The 19628-nt window shown below is 37.4% G+C and overlaps 2 protein-coding genes across 16 annotated transcripts in view; one reads left to right on the forward strand and one right to left on the reverse strand.

The window, feature by feature from the left end:
* The window catches only part of cp (ceruloplasmin), a 442499-nt gene that overhangs the window by 343458 nt on the left and 79413 nt on the right, over positions 1–19628 (forward strand). The window lies entirely within an intron of this gene.
* lrrc7 (leucine rich repeat containing 7) overlaps positions 1–19628 on the reverse strand; it is a 118352-nt gene that overhangs the window by 39930 nt on the left and 58794 nt on the right. The window lies entirely within an intron of this gene.

Below are 19628 nucleotides of genomic sequence, written 5' to 3' on the forward strand. Positions count from 1 at the left end.
CCTGCATGGAACAGCTAGATTTTTTTGCATAGCTTCAGATCTGGCTTATTCTCCAATTTTTTTTACTACGACTAGGTCATTAACAGCAATTCTTAAGAACCCCATCACATGAAACAATTGAAGCCATCATCTGTTCCGTGCATTCATTTCGTAGTTTTTTTCTACTTAGTGTTTTAGATTAGAAAAAATAAATTCTCAAAATGTATTAGCTGTATTGGCTATTCAGTCAGTCTTTTGCATCAAGTTGTCAGTTTTCAGTTTATCTATCAAAAATATATATTCTAAAAAAGGATGTAAAAATAAAAAAATATTACTGCATGGTCTAATTTATACAAAAAATGTAACAGTAGACATATCTATGTCAGAAAATTAGCCTAAAGCTATATAAATGCAGTTCATTATTCTCTATAGAATTGGTGGACAACTTTGAAATGTTAAAATCTATTTGATTTAATCCAATATCTTCTCATATACCGTCAAGAATAATTTCAAAGTGGCTCCAACATTTTCAGGTATGAAAAGCTGCAGATCGACAACCTCATTCACTTGCCTATACTTAGACTGAGTTTTTGGTTGTTGATATTATTCCTCTTACACAGTACAGTGACAGTAAGAAACCTCTTTTGAATATAAAATGTATAGAATAACATTCTCTTTCTGTGCAAAAATAGCTTTAATAGAAGCAATTATGTAAATTTGGAATTCTGCGGAAACCTCCATTGTTGTGATTCTGTGTCTATCTTCATTCATATTTCCAGTGCATTACAAACAAATAGAACAATGTTACTGCACCTGAACACAGTCTGTTCAAAAGAGGTGAATACCTGCAAACTTGGGTAGAGTTTGCATCAGATATGAAAGCTGGCTGAACCAAAATCGAGGAGGTGCATAGCATGACATGAGCACTACTCTTCAGTCTGTTATTATTTCAATCATAGTCAGAGCTCAAAAAGATCAAAGAAGAATGATCAATGTAGTTTCACAATGAAATTTAAAGTTTCTTCCATATTTGGTTTGATGAAAAGTTTCAATGTTAATTTATTTCACAGGGTTTGGAGTCAAATTCAGATATTAATTTGGAAGTGTCTTTAGTTAGTCAATCAAGTTGGAAAAATCATAAAACCCCAAAAATGTTCTGTCATCATTATTATCATCAAAAACTAGCTTTAAATTGGTCTCTTACACAAATGAAGCCACCTAACAGCCTCAGGTAAATCTTGTAACGCATTTCTTTAACTGAGGACTAGGGATTTCATCTACCATCTTCTGTACGAGGGCAGTATAGACAAGAGACAAATTTACCTCTTGAAAACAAATTTTTAGTGTTCATATGGCTATGTGAGTGCTTTTCTAAGACAGAAGACTTATTGTTCCAGCTACAGATGTTGTAGGACCAACAATAGTTCAAGAGGTTGCAATGAAGTGTAAAACTGGGGGCAGGTGGATAGTACAGCCATTCTTCACAAACCCTCAGTAACCCTGCACACAGCAACCTATGAAAACAACACTCCATTTCACAACTGCATTTAAAAAGCTACTGGCTGAATGGCATAAGTGGGCTAACCATGCAGATCTAAATTCTTGAATGAAGATTCATCTTGCAGTTTTGCCATTTCACACCCAAATGGAAACTACACCCATTCTACTGACAGCTAAAATGTTTTATTGCAAGCCCTTTCAAAAAGAATAAGGGTGAATTTTCATTTTATCAGACAATCACTGCAATTTCCTGTTTGATCCTTAGCTGTGGTGGCAAGAGGAGAGGGAGTCAAAAGAGGTACAGAGAGGAGAGAAGGAAGGGGTGAACATGAAGATGAGAAGACTCCAGAGTGCAGACAAAAGTGACATCAGGCGGTTTAGAGATAAGACCCTCAGCTTTATCTGTCTATGAACACACACAAACATGTCCAGTTCCACGTGAGACCAGATGAATTCAGATGATAGACAGAGCAATCCAGAGCATTGTAAGTACACTATGTTATCTGCCAAGGGGTTGTTGCAAACCCTGTGAAATCTGATAAAAAGGCTGCAGATCCTTCAGGACTGTTTATCTCGAAGGGCCGGACCATTAAAATCGATACATCCTTATCCACAGTGACATACAGTGAAGGTATAATGAGGCCAGCTGGGATTCACTATTTGTCTACTGTATGTACAAACCCGGCTTTTAGTGCTTTGCAGTGCACTCACACCTTAAACCTATGATGATTGCTCATGTTTAATCTGTTAACAAAGGGTTTGTTAAGCATTGAAGAATTGGGAAGGATTTAAACAACAAACAATTTTAAAAAACCTGAAGCAACTGTTATCCTATTTTTCCTTAATAAAAGAAAGAAAAAGATCACACTGAAGAAATATGACTGAAATTATTGACAGGAAATATTAATAGCTGCAGGCTTTTGTAATTCTAAACAAATCAAAACATACACTACCATTCAAAAGTTTGGGGTCACTTAGAAATGTCCTTATTTTTCAATGAAGGTAACATTAAATTAATCAGAAATACACTCTGTACATTGTTAATGTGGTCAATGACTATTCTAGGTGAAAACGTCTGTTTTTTAATGAAATATCTACATAGGTGTATAGAGGCCCATTTCCAGCAACTACCACTCCAGTCTTCTAATGGTACATTGTGTTTGCTAATTGTCTACATTTCTACTGATTACCTCAACAAATTAACAGCTTGAATGCCAAAGGTCTGCAATGCTGTAATTGCTGCAACTGGCGCATTCTTTGACGAAAGCTTGAAACGAAAGTTTGAAGAACAAAATTAATATTTCAAATGAAAATCATTATTTCTAATCTTGCCAATGTCTGGACTATATTTTCTATTAATTTTTCAACTCATTTGATAAATAAAAGTGTGAGTTTTCGTGGAAAACGTTTGAACGGTAGTGTAGATATGAATATTAGATTGCCTGAGTTATTACACCCTGGAGCTCCATTTTTGTCTTATCATTCAAGTAGAAATCCCTAAAAAAAAAGACAAAACAAAATTTCAAATAATGTATAAATTATTAAGATAAATTAAAATAATAATCTAAACATCTAAACACATAATAAACATCAGATTTAAAAAGATGATTACATGTCTTGCAGTTATGGTGTAATTTATCCTGTACAGTCATATGAAAAACCGTAACTGTATATAGTGAAGGGAAATAACAACATCAACTTTGCCTCAAAACAGACAAGACACAGATGTTTAGGGAGTACTTTCCCTGACTTGTAAAAACTGGTAAAAATGTATCTAGTTCACGGATATTTCCACCTGGAAACTGCAACCCCTGCTACCTTTACGAGCATATACTGTGATGAAAAGGCTGTGGCATCAACGGTTGAATGTCATCCCTGAAATCTCCAAATTCATTTTCAGTGGGGATGCTGACATCTGATGTATTCTGATTAAAGTAGCTTAGCTCGGGTGCATTTGTTGATGCAAATAGAAAAGCTGTAACATAGGCACAGTGATATTAGATAGAAGAAAATATAGATAGCTCGTTGACAGGTCAAGAAATTTTGCTGCTCTGCATCTCTATCAACTTATCTGCACCAAATATGCTCCTACAGAACAACGGACATTATGCATCTGACTTTTCATAATTATTTTGGGAATAATTTGTATCTTTACGTATCCAGCCATCTATAATATGTGCGCCATCTCCACTCAAATATGTGACATCAGTGTGGTTGTCCAACCAGCACCAGGACGTAAGTCAGGTGACAGACTCTGTCATAGTTATACAGCATTAGCGATCTTCTCATTGGCTGTTAAAGAAGGCATTGTTTGTTGGCTAAAAACCTACATGACTAGAAATTTGTTCAATGTGTGCAGCATTGTCAATCTTTCCGCTTTCCATTCATGAGTCAGATACCCATGTACAACCTAAATAAACCAGTAACACTGACCACAGATGATGTGACCACTTTATTTTCTTTCTCTTGAAAGGACCTTTGATTGACCGATAGTCTTTTTTTAATCCCAGTGTCTTATTTGATGACTACTTCTGGTGAAGTAACTGAATAATCACAAATGTAAAAAGATGACCCAGCGTGGTTAAACTGAAAGTAATCTGTGTCTTTAATTACTTGGCTAAATCAACAGCAAAATATAAGTTGGTTAAACAAAATCTCTTCTTATTCGCTGCTTAAAATGCATCTGCTTGATTGTGCCCTCAAAGTCTGTTGATGTAAGATCTATGCAAATATGCAAAGACAGATTAGACTAAAAATAACAGCCTCTTTGTAAAGAGAGCACTGAGAAAGAGCATTAAGCTTGCAGCATGTTGATCATGAGAATTAGGCAAGTACTACAACCGCAGGGACAGTGACAAATATTGGGAGCAAATGATTGTTTTTGTGGGTAAAAATAAGAGGCAGTCCCCTTCATGGAACCTCCAAAGACTGACACGATGCTTGATAAGAGAAGATGGACAAAGTAGACAGGATTGTTTCCTAAAATCAACCTCACAAAATGCAATCCACACAAATAGAGAAATATAAATAAGAGAGAAAATACATCAACCCAGCCAAAAAGTGTTTACCGGCAGTAAGGCACAAATCCATTCTTAGATATAATGATTTATCTTTTATGCTTCTTTGTGTATTTAGTGCTCTGGTTGATTGTGCCTGTATGAATGAATGAATGTAAGGTGGAAACTGAAGTGTGTCAAGGCTCCCAGAGTTCAACTACCCCTCAAAAAAGAAAAAAAAAGAAGAAGAAAAGAAAAGGAAAAAGTAGAGAGAATCAGAGTGAGCCGGCACCAATAGGGTAAAACTAGGGAGTGTGGTTGGCTGTGGTGGTTCTCACTGCTGCTATGGAAACAGCATGACAGAGCAGACGGACTCTGCAGAGGCAACACTACATGCACAAACTCTCAGCACGCAAACACACATTTGAATAATTTAGCTTTGTTTGTATCAGCAAAAATATTTTGACATTAAAACAGAAAACAAGAACATACACACCCTGATACTTTATCACCCACACTCATGCACACAGTCACACACCTGCAGGAGGGAAACTGGACTTAGCCATAAAAAGAAGTCCAGCTGCTTTGTATTTAAGCACTTGGGATTACCGTGATGTAAATTAAAATACCAAATGACATGTGAAAATATTCAGTGTAAAGGAGAGAAATAGCATAGTAATCTAATTAAAATACAGCCCTCAATAAAGATTCTCAAATTCAAAACAGATGCGCAACTTCAAGGCCAAAGTGAACAGCCATGGGTTTTATAGGAGATATGTGGGAGAATTTTGAAACACTCTTTGAACATTATCATTAGGCCACCGTGAAATTTCAATAAACAGCAAAAACTGATGATTTTACTTCCACTAAATCAAAACCGTAAATTGACAACCACATGACAATGAGTTACTGGTACATTAAAAATTCTGAGCTTTGCAGGTCTACCAAATTTCTTGTCACAGAAATGAAGCACCACAAATGCTAAATCCATTTCAGTCATATTCGATGGCCTCTGCAGTGAAGGAAGCATGCTTAAGATCCTTAAAAATCTTGGTGTAGGTTGGTTTTCCAGCAAGTACATCCAAACACATTACAGGGGTTCAACAGTATAGGACTAGTTTGGTGTTGGGATCTTGAGGCAAACTTTATCGAGGGAGTGGTTTTAAAGATTGATGTAGGAAGGAGGGTGTAGTGAAAATCATAAAGTGACATCATCAATAATACTAAGTTAGTTCTAACCACAGTGGTGGAGTCAACAAGTGAAGTTGAAAGAGGATTAAAGCAAGACTTCAAAGTACAAACACAAAGTAGTGAGTCTGAAATCTGGACAATTCATAGTGTTACAAACATGTTTAATACATTAAATGAAAGACGAGATAAGGCACACAATCTATGAGAATATTGTGTGAATAGTCACAATAAGTGGGAGCTTAGTTGATAGTTTTAAGTCTTCTTTCATACCAATTTATACCAATTTTGTACAGCAGGTAATGGTAATGTAATAGTAGTTAAGCCATAATTAGTCTCTCAAGGACTTTCATGATGTCGGTTCTTACTTTTTAGTCCTTCATGGCAGATGGATGAGATTCTTTAGGAATTGGAACAAGGCAGCATGTCTTCCACAGCACTGGAACTTTATTACGATTCAGACTAAGGTTGAGGAAGTACTGTAGAATTTCACATAAAAATGCTGAATTTTGTTCAGCTCAATGGCTCTGTCTTTTTTTTAACTGCTTCTGTACACATTTAGGTATAAAACAGCTACTAGATTAAAACAAGTGAACTCTTTTCATATATAATATGAACAGAAACTCAAATCTTAAACCCTTAACACTAAACCAAGCAGTCAACAACACAGTGTTGCAAGCGTGCCCCTGAATTACACCTCTACTGGTCTCTTGTCTGTTCTCTCCCCTCTGCTCTTCATTCAAGCTTGTTCTTCTGTGTTTGTAAATGTGTGTTATCTGTCCTTCAGCAGCTGCAGAGGGTGAATTCCCCAGAGTGCCATGACAGCCACCACTTCACGTGCAGCCTTGCCGTCCCCATAGTAACCGCTACCATAGAGACCATCTCCCAGGAGCTGGGTGTATTTTTATTCATTCTCTCTGTCATAAAACAGAACATTCACTCAGTGGGCGATCACTCCACATTTGGTGACACTTAATGTAGACTCAGATCTATCAGACACTTTTTAGCACCTGAATAAGCGCTTCACAGCACACTGCAGAGCTCACTCAGGCTTCTGCACGCACTCACTCACAACTAAACACTCACGCACTGTCACATGACAGCACATGAGTCAATGACAAAAAAATGAGGCACACAGACTCATTTAGTTTATGATTACTTGTGACAGTGACAATGAGAGAAAATGGAAAATTCTGTTTCACACCCCATTGCTCCAAATTGTCAAACAAATCCCTGGGCAGTGTGTGTGTCTGTGTGTGAGGCTGTGTATGTGGGAGGCAGTTCGCTAACTAGCAGCCAGGAACAGCTTGTTCTCTCTTTTGAAATTCAGTAAATAAATACAGTTACCTGTACCGACACATGCATACGAGTACATAGATAGTGTTTTTTTCTGAGCCAGCAACTTAATCATTCTGTGTGAACAGCCAGGCATTTACTTTGCAAAGACCAGCAGACAAGTTCTCCATTAAAGTGCTGTCAGGAGTCATACTGCTTGCACAGAAATAATAAAATTATATTTCAGCCATACGAAGAGGTCTATCTCTCAGTGAATAATTCCAGTAATTACCTTGATCAAATATATGTGTCACACCTCAACTATCGTAATCTACATCAGCAGCTGTCCGTCTGATTTCCTTTGGCGCTCCTCACCTTTCAACATAAAACAAACATACTTCACAATAACCATGAATAATCCCAGAACGTGGGATGAAGCCCGCTCAAGAAGGACGTCTGTTGTCTTCTCATCCTTCTTTTCGGCCCACTTTGATGTTCAACCCAAAACAAACTCACAAAACATGTGACAAGTCGTGGGCTTATTTATCATTTTCTGTCACATAACTGAAAGCTCATGTGCAGAATTTAAAAGCAGCACAAACAAAAGGGATGAAAACACCCAGAGCACCAATTACAATGTTAATTCACAAATCATCTGCTTTTTATAGAGGACATTAAGTTAAATGGGACCAAACAGCTACAAAATAGGATGCAAGTTCCTCTAAGATTGAATTGCAGTAAAGGACTGATTCAGTTTAGGTAGCTAAAAGAAGCTGACTAATGTCAGGAAAGATTGCCTTCAAAATTAACACTGAAAAGAAGGGACAAAATGAAAATCCATTTAATCTACTTCAAATTTCCTACTGTCCCGAAAAGCAGCTGCTGTCATGGAACATGACTCTATGTTTGAATGCTTCCATTTTTCTAATGACAACAGTGTCTCAAGGAATCACAACATTCTGGCTGTTTTCACACTTGCAGCCGTTCCAATTCGCCGAGTAGTGAAGCTCCAGGTGGCACGTCTGTAAAACCCAATGACCCTCTCAGCACTGACACTAAAAATAATAATTATCCAACACAAATAAACACAGAACAGCTGAGAGTTCACCTGCTTCCAAGATGTGGCAATCAGCTATGTTCAAATGCAGGAATGAACAAACACAAAAAAATCAAGTGGGTCAAACTGTTCAGGCCAAGAATTCAGCCACAGGCTGACCTGAAAAGACGCTTTCAGTGTGTTCCCAAGTAACAAAATGAAGTGCCACTATCAAAGTTAAGAACATGACTCTATGACAAATACTGATGAATAACAGACTGAAGACAGACAAACTGTGGGAATAGAGAAAAAGTGTGTAATAAAGAGAGATAAAGCAGCAGCCAGACAGAGACAGGCTGCATGACAGAGCCAAAAACTACACAGGGAGTCGCGGTGTCAGACCAGAACATATCTGGGTTACTGCAGATGAGGCCGAGATGTTTTTTACATACACTTTTGCAATATGACAGGCAACATATTTTTTTATCAATTGGCCAATCAACAAAAAAAGTAATCTTTGAAAGAGCCGGCTCTTTTTTGATAGTTCCACAGTATTGACATAGACAAGAAATGCACAGGGAGAGAAGGGCATATTCATTCCAAATCACTCTGAAACAAACCTAGAACTCTTACATAGGGTGTGTTTTAGCCACTGTGGTATCATTACTTTTTTGTTTTTGTTTATTTGTTTGGGGGGGTCAGGACTTCTCATACAGGGGGGCACATTCTCAACTCATTGAGCTGCAGGGGTGCCCCTGCAATGCATTTTTAGACATTGCAATGCTTCACAAACTGACTGAAGAGTTATGAGATCAATCTGAGGTGTTGTGAGACGATTACCAAGGAATCTTTTTCACATTGCTTTGGTGTGCATATTGTTCTGTCCTTAATTTTTTTAAGAACAAGTTTTAGCAGATAATTACAGAGGGAATAGCAAGTTATAAAAAGGGCTTACCCTAACCCATCAGCACAAAAATACTGGCGTATTGAGGGAAAGTCTCTGAAACTCTGAGTAAGGGTGGCACTTGATCTGCTTTTCAGAGGAATCTATGTTAAAGAAATAACAGCACAGTCCAAATATTTTTTTTTTACTTCAGCTGAAAGAAGCAAAAGTGTTACTGGCTGTGACATAGTTGGGACAACACTTCTCAAACCCACTATTTGTTGTGGAGATATAACTTAATTTGTTAACAGAAGACAACATTGCAGAAGAAGAAATGGAGCATCAGGGCCTACATCCTGAAAAAAAAAAAAGTTAAAATCGCATGGATATAAATCAAAACTTCAGTTCACAAAGTTTAGCATAAAATCAGAGATCTCTGAGTTGGGTCTATAATTAGGGCAAGGTGGCATATTTAGCTTATTGTTAGCTTTGATGTTAGCAGTAATGTTATATCCTCATTTGTAAGTCGCTTTGGATGAAAGCGTCTGCTAAATGCATAAACATGAATATATTTTGTATGCAGGCAACCGTATACATATAATCATATGGCCACATGAATTCAACAGAATAAACTGTGATTCAGATTGTCATCTTAAGACCTGATCAAATGTCTCAAACTTAGTATATGAATCATCATTAAAATGATTGTATAGTTGCACTCGAAGGTCATCATTAGAAACAAAAGTATAAAATATAGATTTGAACTTGTAATAAGCTACCCCCCCCCCCCCCACCCCCCCCCCCCCCCCCCCCCCACCCCTTAAAGATGAGAGTTAGTCTACACACCGGCTTGTTTCTTAATGTAGTGATGTTATTGTCAAAAGAAAAGTAACTGGCTGTTCTCAAACATTTCCAGACTGACTTATTTGGTTTTTCATTTCAAGGCTCCACTCCACCAACTGTCCTTGGTATCTGTGACTCTAACAGAAAGCAGTCTTCTGAGCATCTCCTCTCCCCCCTTTCCTTCTGTTGTCTCTCACTTTCTCCTTCCTATATCCAGGCAAGTCTTCTCTTTTTTCTCCTCTCTGTTCTTACAGGGTTGTGCTCAGTGGCCCAGTTCTTTCTGCCTGAGACGCCCCGGCATCTCTCTTTTTCTGTCTTCTCTCTTTTCCCTTTCAGGGTTCTCTCACTCTCTCAGTGCTCTTCCTCCATCTGTCTTTGTTTAACTTTTTTCTTTTCCCTATTCCTCCATCCCTCCCCCCAGCGAGACAGGAAGAGAAGTCATTTTAAACCAAGCTGTGTTCTTTCGTTTCCTCTCTAGGAGAATCTCAAATGAAATCTATTTTTGAATTCCAGGAGTTTATTCACCAGAAAGACAAACTTATCAACCTGTGTTGGAGAGTAAGAAAAATCTCCAAAGACAGTTTCTTTTTTAATTCAATTCATCATCAAATGAGGAAACTTTGTGAGAACTCAAGTTTTTTCTATTCATCATAATGGAAGTTAAAAAACAATAAAAAACCTCTCTTTTTGAATCTTAAGGTTTTATGTATCAGAACATGGTAAAAAAAAAAAAAAAGAAAATCGCCAGCTCTTAGAATTAGGTTATTATGTATTTAACAAAAATTAAGCCATAACACAGAGACAGAGTGTGGAGAACTAAGTACACCCTCATAATTCTAGGATAAGTCTGGTAAGGGTTAAAAGACAATTTCCAAACAATTCAGAGTCATCATTCTTCCGTGAGAAAGATCATGCACAAACATTCATGATAGCTGCTAATCTTCCCAAGAGTGGATGTCCAAGCAAGTTTATCCCATGGTCAGACTTTGCAATTACTCCAGGAAATTACAAAAAAACCAAGAGCTACATTTCAAATTCTACAGACCTTGGTTAGCATGTTAAATATTAAAGTTCATGACAGGACAATTAGAAAAGGCTGAACAAGTATCACTTGTACAGGTTTTATCAGGTGAAAGCCTCCTCTCTCTAAAAAGAAGATGGCAGCACAGCTTAGGTTTGCAAAGCTGCATCTAAACAAGCAAGTCTTCTGGAACAATGTCCTTTGGACTAAAGTGGTGCTGTTTGGCCACATTTCAGTAATATCAAACACAGCAAATCAAAACAAATATCTCATTTCAACTGTCAAGCATGTTGATGGCAATGTGATAAACTGGACTTGTTTTGCAGCCACAGAAACTTGTAGTCAGCGAGCTGACCATGGACTACTCTGGACACCAAAGTATTCAAGAGTCAAATGTGAGGCTGACAGCTATAGTTTGGATGAAACCGAATCATGCAACAGAACAATGATTTCACTCTAAAATGGAACGGCTATAAAAGTAAAAGAAAAAGCGTTGAAGTTTTGTAGTGACCCAGTTAAAGTCCAGACTTCAATGACTGAAATGTTGTGTTGGAACCTTGACAGAGGTGTGAATGAACAAAAGCCTGCAAACCTCACTGAACTGAGGCAACACTGTAAGAAAGTGGGCCCAAATTCCTCCACAAAGCTGTGTGAGACCGATAACCTCACACAGAAAATGATTACTTCAAATCATGAGCTATACTTCTCAGTGTAGTTTTCAGACACTGCCTCGATATGTAGTTAGACGTTGTTAAATCAGCAATGACTGCAATATAACGTGTTGGTGTTCATCTGGGGTTGTATTTACCTAATAATAAGAGGGCATATTCTTTTTTCCTGTTATCTTGTAAGACCTTGAAAGAGGGTATACTTTCTTTTTCCCAAGACTTCAGACTGAATTCCAAAATTTCTTCAAGCTTATGGTAACATTAACTAAGTTGAAGTCTGGAAGACCAAGAAAACCTCCCAAGAGCTCATAGGATCACTGGAAATGCAAATTAAAGACTCTGTTAGACTGCAAAAGACCTTCTGGAAGAATTAATAACTGAAGAGTTATTACACTGTTTTACTGTGCATCCACACTTTAAAGATGTGACCTTCAGAGGTGAAGTCATAAAAAGATAAATGAGTCCTGTTGACTGGTGAAGTTACAAAAAAGATCATATAATATAATAATATTACTCGTGTTTGTTACCGTAAATACAATGAAAGCTTCTCAACAAGTGACAATCTATCCAAAAGCAATGGTGGACTGTGTCATGTCTTGTTTTGTGTTTTTTTCTGTCATGTCTTGGGTTTTTCAGGTTTTAGGTGTATTTTTACTCAAAAGTTTTTGCCATGTTTTTCCTTGTCACGTCATTAGGTTCATTCAAGTCACCTGTCTTTGTTTTCACAGATGCACTTCATCCCCAATCACCTCCCCACAGTTTCCAGGTTCCCTCAGTCCAGCAAAATCCTCACCTCACCTTCACTCATGCCACGAGATTCATGTTTTTCAGGTATGTCAGGTCAGGTTTTGCCTCTTGTTTTTCTACAGCCATAATCTTGTTTCAGTTATTCCACAGTTTAGATTTATTGTTATCCGACTCATCCGCGCCTTTTGTTCCTTTTTGTGTTGATAAATCAAGTTTACGTTATCTGCATCTGGGTCCTACCTCATCCACGTCATGCACAACCCCCATCTTCTGACAGACTGATATTGAACCTAAATTGTCTGAAAGTCAGGAAAGTCAGGAAAGTCTGAAAGTTAGTTTTTTTTATGGACTCTGGAAAACCAGTAGTAAAGATGCTAGAAACACTGCTACAGACACAATGTAACACAATCCTGAAAAACACTTCTTTCAAATGCAGATAAAGATTTGCAATTATCAAGAAATTGTCCAATTTTCTCTGTACAAAACAACAAAAGGAATGAAAGCATTAATTAAACCAAATTAAAAACACTGGAATATTGTAAAATGAAAAGAAATTAATTTGGTGATAATAATCTTAATTAGTAATAGGTGAACTATATGCCAAGGTTGTTGATTATAATGAGTGAACATGTATACAAGCATCACCTTTCAGACAGACAGTAGAGACAAAGAGGTTTTTCAACGTAATGTCTCAACTGTTGATATCTGTAAAAGTGTCACTGTGTGTTATGGTGTCTGTGAATTTATTTGTGTATTATTTAGTTTTTTGTTTGAGGTCACCTTGCCATGCTGGTGTCCCAGCAGCTTGCCCAACAATGAGAGCCAATAAACCAGAGCAGAAAGAAGGCACACACACACACGCACAAATGGATGTCTAGTATTACAGTGTCATGTATTCACACTGTTGACCTAAAAGCTTTGAACTATTCATAGATCATACAAAGAACAGAGTGACGCTTATCATCAAGAGTTTTAGGTTAATTTGATTTCTAACATTCTAGAAACTAAATATGAACCCTGGGTCAAATACAATGTACCAGTTCCTGTTCTATCTTATTCCACATTTCTTCACAGTGCCACCTGAATATTATAGAAAATAATAAATTATCCATACATGGAGCTCTCCCACGCTAAGAGCTTTTAACAAATGGATTTTGAGCCAAAGTTTTGTGTGGCTGGTTGTTTCAGGTGAAATATAGGATAACTTCAACTCTTCAATTTGAGAAGCGACTTGTTCAACTCACAACTTACATTACCTGCCACAGGATATTCCATCTTATAAAGATTCCTTAGTCTTTTTTTAAATGGGTTTGTTTGATAAACAAATACCAAATTCATTGTAAATGTCTTGCTTTAATTTTGAATGAAAAATGAAGTTGCTAGTTAATCAGATGTTAAAAATTATAATGCTTATCATGAAATCGCCCACTGCGGGGCACTTAATTGTTCTATTTAAAAATGAATTGCATCTGTTCTACTCCATGTATCCAAATATATTTACTATATTTCATTGCAATAGATTGTTTTTTTGCAAAGAGGATACACACCCAAACATTTAGGGCAAGCGTTAGACATTTACCTTATGCCTATGGCCACCTGTTCTAAGCAGTATTCACCCTCCCTTTAGCTTTGGTTTACACCAACTTTTTATAGGTTTTATTCTGCTAAATGGTCCTCTTTATCAATTTATTACACTGAATAAGTGGTTGGCAGTCAACCAAAACATCAATGTAAATGTTGCAAGTTTTTATTTTTTTCTTGAGGTTGTCCTGGAATTCATTGCAGAGCCCTAAAACCTAGCTTTGTGGGCAGTTTTCTTTCCCTGCAATGTAATTCATGCAGATCACACAGTCCTGATTGCAGAACAGTTCACCTTCACCGAAAAAACTCTTTCTGTACACACTGTGAGACCTGCTGCTATCTGGATCAACCCCTCCATCTTTCTGTCATCTCATTTTCTTCCCTTCTCACTTGCTTTGGCCAGCAGTCAACCTCTCTTTTATACTGCCAGCCGATAGCTGTGCATGACTGTCTGCAACTCCATTCATGCGTTCACTCCATCTATCACCTGATGCTGCCTCTGTCACTCCTCCATCCTCCCCTCTCTGAATAAAAACAGATAATTTGTCCTGCTTTCTCATCTGTGCACTGATATCATTTAGTTTATGTGTTTATCATTCAAGCAATCAGATTCTATATTTACTGTTTTGCTCAAGCTCACAACTGTCTGTGATGGCTCAACTCTGCCCACATGAGCAGGAATTTCAATGTTTTGTTTTTTTTCACAACCTGCTTGAAAGCTTTCATTTGCATAAACACCCTTTAGTAAGTTTTATCCAGAAAGCTTTCTTTAACAGTCCATGTAAATTGCACATTGAGCGGTTGCCATAGTAACCGGGGACTCAATTGCCCAAAATTACCATAAAGCACTAATTAAAAAGCCCTGGCTAAGGGCACCATTTTGACAAGCTTTGTGCAACTGTGCTGAACCAGGTGAGGAGAATAAAATAGAAATGGAAGTTTCTACATAATACTACATAATGTCTGAAATGTCTGTAGACTGAATGTTAACAAAATGGATCTGAGATTAGGTGAGCTAGTACAGTAATATATGATGTAAAAAGAGCAAGTCTGGTGTTGAGAACTTCTGAGTGTGCGCAACAAACCTTGCGTACTGTGTGTCCTGGAAAAAAATCTCTGCCACAGTTTGACTGATTTTGAAAGAAGGTGGCAACCTTTTTTTAAATTATACAATTATATGCAAACCCTGGTTCTGAAGTCACAGTCAGCATGTTAAGAAGAAAACAAGAAATGAGTTTTCATTCAAATCAAATTAAAAGGGAACATTCATTCAACTGACTTACTGCTGGATTTTTAATGCAGCATACAAATTAAGCAACACAACACTACTGTCCAAATCAGTTATCATTTACGAAGGTCACTATTCACACATTAACAAACTCTCTAGTTCTGAATCTGCTACTTAATGTGAACATTGATAAAATGACCTAATTGCAACAAACTGTTGGTAATGATGTGCCACTCCATGCCGGACAATTATGAAATTGTTGATTTTCTGATGCATTGTTAAACCCTTGGTTATCATGGGGACATCTGGAATGACTTCAAACAAGATTGGATAGGTTTGGATTACTATGTTGTACATTTCATGTATAACTACTTGATTTAATTTGTGCTAAATATAGCAGAGACTGGGATGCCCATATAGCTACTTGGCTTTCTGAGCTATTAAGCTTTACATTTCTTCCCGTCTATTGGCACATGCTTTCAGCTCTCTACTGTCACAGCCTTTAGACATTACGATGACATGCATAAACCTGGGAAGATGCCATGAGCTCTAAATAAAACTATGGTAGTAGCTTTCTGGTTTTACAAGTGGAGCTAATTAGGTCCTTTAAACAGATTATTTCTGATGCTCAGTAGGGAGCAATTCATCTAAATGCCGAAAGAAGTCTGAGGTATAGAAGTCTTTTGGAAAAACATCCCTCCTTCTGACACATTCACTTACCTTTGTAAAGATTTTTCAAATGATTTTACGATCTTAAAGTTTCAAGTCTTACTTAATCCAGAATAATGTTTACTTTGTGACATAATGAAGCCATGTAAAATGAAACAGACCTAAAAGCAGGGTGTGGTTTGGGGTGAGGCTAACAAGTGGCTACAAGTGGGACTTTGTGACAGACTGTAGCTGCCTGAAATGAGGAAAAAAGAGGGAGCGGAAATAGTCTCCGAAATGTAAAATCACAGCTGACCTTCACCTGTCTCTATGTTCTCTGTATGAGCTGCAATGTCACTGGCAACATCTTGTTTTGGAGTCTTGCCTGATTTGGAAAGTTTTATATTGTCCTAGTTCACCTTACTTGGACTTCTGGTTACACCTCACTCTGATCGTCAAAATATTAAAACTGTGGCTTTAAAACGATTGTTTGAAAACCAAACACAAATCTAAAAATGTCCCAAATGTCCTTGATGAAATTTGAAAATTGGGAATTTGTGTTTTGCACATGTCAGGAGGAAGACAGCAATAATGTTTGTCAGAGGGTATAATGCAATGAAAAAGATCAGCCACAACATTAAAACTAGGCAATTAGGCAACCTAAATGGTGTCAGCACTAGCCTAGGTCAGAGCCGGCATACAAATAACTCCACAATTAAGCCAACTAAGCAGGTGGTTCAAATATTTGTCTTTGTACCACCCTATCAGTATCAGTTAGTATCAGCAGGCAGCAGATAGAGCTTGTTGCAGAGCAGAGTAACTCCACACGTCTTCCCTTTCTGGACAGGGGTAGACATGAGGAGTTGGAACAGTTAGAATGAGAAGGCAGCTTATTGAGAATACACTGGTGCAAAACCCACTAGTCACGACACAAAGCCTTAGTGGAAAATGTTTTAACACAGTGCCATCGCCACAGAGACGTGGGCTTCACAAGGTAAATTCAGGCCACTCTGTCAAGGGTGAGACACTTCACTCCCACATATCTGTGCACCATCAAACCTCCCAATCACGATTTTCAGTGCTTGAAAGGTACAGTCACTTAATTAATATATTATCACTGTAGAACACATCTCAAATTTGCTTTTATTTTCAATCTTCAAAATCCAGCATTACTTTAGATTTAATTTTCCATTTTGTTGGGTCTTGAGATATCTGATTGAATGTATTAAATACAGAAGAACTTTGTCTTTTTAACCTTCAAATACTTAATATCAGAATTGTATTTCAGTTCTACATTACAAACAGAAAATAAGAGCCAGAACTGGCTAACCACTATACAGATTTGAAGTGATTCTGATCCAGAATTTGTCAGACCTGACTGACTTTAAATCTTTTGTTGTTTTACATTTTACATTTCTAGGAAGTAACAATGCCTGATTAATTAATGAATCAAAAATATAAATCTTGATCAATCTGATTGGATTTCTGATGTGTTATACATGTCCCTAAATTTCACAATCAATAGAGACATAAAGTCAAAATCAAGAAAATGACAAATGCGGAGAAGAAGCAGAGAAGTTCCTCTTCTCTAAACTTATTTTTTCTTTGTATGGGAAAAAAAATCCAGATTACTGGTCACAAGATGAAATGTTAAAATGAAAGTGTAAATATAGAGCAGGAACGAGGTGAAAATCTCTCTTAGAAATTCATACCATATTGAGACATACTCAGTTGCTCCATTTTACACACCATACCCAAAAGATAAAAAATTATGATTCCGTGAAGTACCGAAAATGATTTAGTTCAGTTCACAGTAGAGTTAGGTACACCCATCAGTGGGCATAATTAAAATGCTAATACTGTAGGTCCTAAAAACAGGCCGTCATGCTACAGCTTCCATTCACGCAGGCATGTGAACGCCTATAGATTCCATTAGACCTGTGGGAGCTGGCCCACATATACTGATGTTCAGCATGCTACACAGAGAGAGGGATGGGGGGGTACTAGAAAAGTCTGAGAAAGACAAAGTAAATAATGCACAAACCAGCCAAGCTTCGACATTCTCCAGCTCATTCTCACTAGAAAATGTTGAGTGTGCACGTTTGTCCATATGTCATGGTTTCACAGTCCAGGGTTAAAAAAATTGATCTCGCAATTAAAAAAAATTGCGAGATCAGATTTGGTAAACAGTTGTTCTGTAGAGCAGTGTTGTGTTACATGACGGGAGCTGGGACCAGTAAGTATTAAACTGTGTACTTTTAACTTCTAACCCTGACCATTTGAGTGTGGGAGTGAAATGAAAGAAAATAAGTGTGGAAAACAGGATGGATGGGATTTGAACTTGCAAACTTTCACTTGAAAGTCGTAAATTTAAATATTAGGGCTGCATGGGAATAGATAACTGAGAAAGAGGTTTATTGTAAAACTGCAACATATTGTTTGTGGACTGACACATCATAGGTATTTCAAAATCTGTGATAACGTCACTCCATTTTCCAACACAACATCTTTTTTTTGCTTGTGAAGGCTGTCGTTGGCTTAATGTGGCTTAGTCTGGCACCTAAATCTAAATAATTAAACTCCAACTGAAATCACAATGGTTGTTCCTTTTTGTAGTCAGGGTTAGTGTCAGTACTGTTGATAATTTTCAATGTTACACTGTAGAGTTGAATAAATTTGTCCTATAGAGAAAACTTTGTACGAGAGAAAACCGCCGTCTTGTGTATCCTATAAGTGTTTGTACTATTTATTATCTTGCTGTTGATTAGCCAGTAAGCTGCCTTTTCGCTGTGGATTTCTAGTCACTAGTTCAACAAGGACCAGTGATGTGTGCTCATGTTTATAAGTTAGATAAGCACGAGCAGAAAAGCTAATGTCGGTTGTTAAGGTAATGTAGACTATGTGGCTCTTGGGTTGTATAGCACCTGCTGCCTGGTTCGGTATGATGCTATAATGCTGGCATTGATGCTTTATGAAGGATTATAAAAAAGTATGCAAAATACTAATCTCCCTTTTGGAGTCTGCCATTTTATTCCAAAAGAGGAGCAGTTTTCTGAGTAGGCTTGTGTGCTGTGGCAGACAAAATCAAAATTAACTGTGCTCGGAGGTTGACCTTCAAGCTGCCTTCTGATCTATCAGGATGTCCTATTAGAGCAGAAATGCCCTTATTGGTGGTCATAAAAACACAATTGGTAGTCCACAAATACAGAGGACCTAAAGGATCAATGGAAAAGATTTTTGAAGCTGAAAATCAAACAGTGTTGTGACAAGAAAATCATAGTCAGCAGCAGTCCCCTGTCCCTCTTGTGTCTTGCCCACATGGAATTGATATAGTAACATGCAGCTCCACACACCAAATCCTTTTCTACACATGTATGGATGGGTTCTCGCAAGAGTCCTGGGTGAAACAGTATAGTGAGCACACACACAGGCTTGTGGTCTCCCCCCAGTCACGTGTAGTTGAGCTATTAACATTCTCCACACATCAGTGCGTACAGTGAGCCTGGGGACTTTTCTCAAACATAAAGAGAAAACACTGACAAACAAAACATCCATATTTCTTCCCAGAGATAAGCTCATGAAAGGGAAGAAACATTCAGTGAAGCACTCTTCAAAATGGTTTACAAAGACGATTTAAGGGCGGGTTTTGTTTCCACAATCCTTTTACATAAGTATTATCTTCTCTATGAGACAGTGATGTCGGACATACCTGCATGGCCGCTACTACAAAACTAAAGCTTATTTGCTGCTGATATCCTTTGCTTACAGTTAAAGCTGAAAAGCAGTAATGATAAACCAATATTTTTTCTCAATCTAAAAAGAAGAGAAAATAATGAATTTTGTACAAACATGACAACACTCCATTTCTTGCTTAAAACTTTTTTTTCGTCAAATTGTTCTGTGAAGGTGGAATTCTTTGTTTAAGACATGTGTCAAACCTGTGGGTTCCTTGTTAAAATGTGTTGCTACGTTGAATGCTTTTGGATGAGGCATTTTAGCGGCAGAGATTGACTGTTTCAAATGTTCAGAAATTAA

Source organism: Leuresthes tenuis, unplaced genomic scaffold (assembly GCF_036924035.1).
Source record: "Leuresthes tenuis unplaced genomic scaffold, fLeuTen1.0.hap1 SCAF_7, whole genome shotgun sequence".
Lineage (NCBI taxonomy): Eukaryota > Metazoa > Chordata > Actinopteri > Atheriniformes > Atherinopsidae > Leuresthes > Leuresthes tenuis.